The sequence below is a fragment of the Belonocnema kinseyi genome, chromosome 7 (genome assembly GCF_010883055.1).
Source record: "Belonocnema kinseyi isolate 2016_QV_RU_SX_M_011 chromosome 7, B_treatae_v1, whole genome shotgun sequence".
Classification (NCBI taxonomy): domain Eukaryota; kingdom Metazoa; phylum Arthropoda; class Insecta; order Hymenoptera; family Cynipidae; genus Belonocnema; species Belonocnema kinseyi.
Window position 1 is genome coordinate 33,796,622 of NC_046663.1, and position 3,651 is coordinate 33,800,272.

The window sequence follows — 3,651 nt, forward strand, 5'->3', positions numbered from 1 at the left end:
TGATGCAACTCTGTGATCAAAAACGTAACTTTTTTGTTTGAATTTTTTTTTCTTTCGTTGCAAGTTATTTTTTTTTCATCTGAATATTCCATTTTTGGTTAGAAATTGCATTCTTCTCAAGTTGAAAGCTCAACTGTTTAGTAAAAACTTGATCTTTTTTTAATAAAAAAATCTTGTTTGTTTAGAATTTCTACACTTTAGTTATTGCTTAAACTCGTAGGTTGAAAAATCGTATTTTTTCAAATAGAAGACAACTGGTTAAAACTACTGTTTCACGTTAAAAATTAATTTTCTAAACTGAAAATTTGACGATTATTTTTTTGGTCTTCTATTTCTTTTTAGTTTAATATTCAACTACTTAGTCTAAAATTCATCTTTCTTGAATTAAAATTCATCTTATTGGTTGTGGATTTCAAACATTTGGTTAAAAATTCGTTTCTCTTACGTTTCATTCTTCTGGTTTGAAATTCATCTATCGGTAGAAAATCCATCATTTATAGTACAAAAGTCATCTCTCTTGGTTGAAAATGAACTTTTTGGTAAAAAACTAAAAATCTTCGGATTGAAAATTCAATCGTCTCTGAAGATTTTTTTTCAGTTCAATTCAATAATTGTTAGTTTAAAGAATTTATCTTAGTATTATTTAAGGAAACCTTCACTTTTATCCGAGGTGGTAACGTCATTAATGTCTAGATGCAAAATAAATTTAGAAATTTAATTTTTTTCTGAAAAATATCTACTTACTGCGTTTAGCTAAGAATCAAACCAAATGGCTTAATTGGAGAAGGACTCGACCGGAAATCAGAAGTTCTGTGATTTCATTCCCAGTTGAACAAAGTGAGAAGATCTTTTTTTAGAAAAAAATTAATTAAAAATTGTTTTAAATTTATTTTCCATCTATTCAGTAATGATGTTAAATATTTTCTGTTATTTGAAGAGATAACTTGATTGATAGTATTGATTTCTATTTTCACGGATTGTGGAATGATATCTAAACTAATTGATGGTAATTACCTCTGATGATAATACAGATTCCATTAAATTACTCGTATCATAAATGGAACACTTGACTTCAGATAGCGTGTATTTCTGAAAAAGAATTCTTCTTTCGATCACTCTCAAAGCCTAATTGAAAAAAGCAACCGACCGGAAATCGAAAGTTCTGTGGTTCGATTCCCAGTTAAGCAAAGTGAGTAGATCTTTTTTCAGAAAAAATTAATTAAAATTTAAAAAAATTTTATTTTCCATCTAGTCAGTAATGATGTTCAATATTTTCTGTTATTTGAAGAGATGACTTAATTGATAGTATTGATTTATATTTTCACGAATTGTGGAATAATATCGAAACTAATTGATGATAACTAGCTCTGATGATAATACAGATTCCCTGAAATTACTTGTATCATAAATGGAACACCTGGCTTGATATGGCGTGTATTTCGGAAAAAGAATTCTTCTTTCGATCGCTCTGACAACTTAATTAAAAAAGCACTTGACCGGAAATCGGAAGTTCTTTGGTTAGATTCCCAGTTAAGCGAAGTGAGTAAATCTTTTTTCAGAATAAATTTATTACGCCCATAAAGAAACTTAAGAATTCCTTAGTCTTGCTTTCCCATGTGATTATGTGTATGGTATGCTAATATAAATCAGATTTTGAGAATATAACATATTTGCGCACTTTCTCCGTAAGATTTCTATGATGCTTTAATGATTAGATGTTTTCAAAAATCTTTATAGATTTTTTGGGCTGCTGAAGTTTAAAAATTGCAGAAATAAATGAATTTAAAGCTACCTTAGTTTTTGAAACCTTTTGAACATAATTTTCTTAAATAAAAAAGATTAACTCTAATTTTTTATTTTTAATTGCAGTTATTAAAAATTCCAACTGCAAAATCTATGTTCACCATTTTTCTGATATTGGCACTAAGTTATAGTGCAATGGCAGAAGAGTCCGATGCATGTAAAAATAAGCGTCAACTAATTCTGCTTCCACGACATGTATCCCCACTAAACCTGGAAAATAACGGCTTAATGTGTAACACGAAAACACACAAAAATATGAATAATAATAATAATAATAATAAAATAAAATAACAAAATAATGAATATTAATATTAATATTATTAATATTGATATAAAATAAAACTGTCCTAAATAAATATTTTTATGACACATTTTTACTCCCTAGGGAGTAAAAAGTCACGTAAAAGGTAAATAATGAAAATTGTAAATCTATGAGATCGCATTTTACGATAATCATATATATACATTCCTTCGGTAGAATAGTGGTAAGTATCCCCGCCTGTCACGCGGGAGACCGGGGTTCGATTCCCCGCCGGAGAGCCAGTTCGGTTCGGTTTTGATTCCTCTAGCATCAAACCGAAAGGGCTATGACAAAGCCACAGAACGCGTCCTCGGGTTGTGGATAGAGGGTCCCCGTACCAAGGGCTTCTGCTAAATATGGTTACAAAAATAAATAGGCAGTCGCGGAAAATTGTCCAGGGGTGGTCCCGAAGGAATTAATCCCCAAGCGGAGGTGTGAAAACCGTGCTGAAAGCTGAATGGCACCTGGATGAGGTGTCTAGAACGGTGACTCTGGGATACCGGGCGACCTCTCAGAGTACGCAGCCTTATCCTTGCATGCGGGGCTCTACAAGGATGAACGAACCCCTTTCCCTAGCTTCTCGTAAGAACAACAATGACAACACCAAACATAGTTGTAGTAAGTAAGGTTCAAAACAACAGAACGCGCAGGGCTCCCGACAATGGGTCGGCCAACAGTGCCGACCAATCTAGAGCTGGGGAAGCCAAAGAAAATGGATTCAGTGCGATGGATCGGCGGGATCTTGTGACCTTCGGGTGGACGGATCAACTGAATCACGACTTGCTAGACTTTTCACAGCAACGTCTGCGAACCATGCTGAACTACTCCGTAAAAGGGGCTATGTAAGCGGAAGGCCTACTCTACCATAGCTAGTAGAACAAGCCGGCAACAAAGAAAGAGAGGCGACACTAAGACCAACCGTGGGCAGGCATCCAATAGATGAAGAGCGATGCCTTACGACCCGGAGAAACATCAACACCAAGGTTTCTCTCAAGCCTAAAGATCTGGCTGAAATGGATGACGAGCTTCGTGGACATTTTTCCGGTGAATCCGACCCCTGGACTATTAATTATTGTGTGTATAATGCAGCGAGAGCTTTGGCCGATGCGAACCGTAAAACAAAACCAACGGCTGATCATAAGACCAAAAGACGAATGCATCAACTTGCCATAAAGATAGGCTGGGCAAGACAGTACGCGTCCCGCATTTAATGTGTGATTGACTGTATCATATCTGGCAGGAATTTTACCGCCAATGTTCGAAAGTTCGCGCGCGAACTCCGGACCCGTTATCACACACTTAACAAGTCAAAGCTGCAGACCATCAGGCAGCATATTGTTGAGAGAATACGGATACTATCTGACGCTAAGAGAAGTCTAGAGCGGAAGGAGAGGTGGGACAGAGAAAATCAACAGTTTCTCTCTGACCTATCTCGACTCTTCCCGGACCCTCCAGTTACTGTCGAACACCCACCCAAACCAGAGGAGGTCGAAGTATTTTGGAGAGAAGTCTACGAAGTTCAGCATAAACTGGACGAAGACTCAGAA

General features: G+C 35.9%; 1 non-coding gene across 1 annotated transcript; it reads left to right on the forward strand.

The window, feature by feature from the left end:
- Window positions 1–2,271: 2,271 nt before the first annotated feature.
- Trnad-guc lies at window positions 2,272–2,343 on the forward strand. Its single transcript has one exon. It is a non-coding gene; the product is annotated as a tRNA-Asp (tRNA).
- The last annotated feature ends 1,308 nt before the right edge of the window (window positions 2,344–3,651 follow it).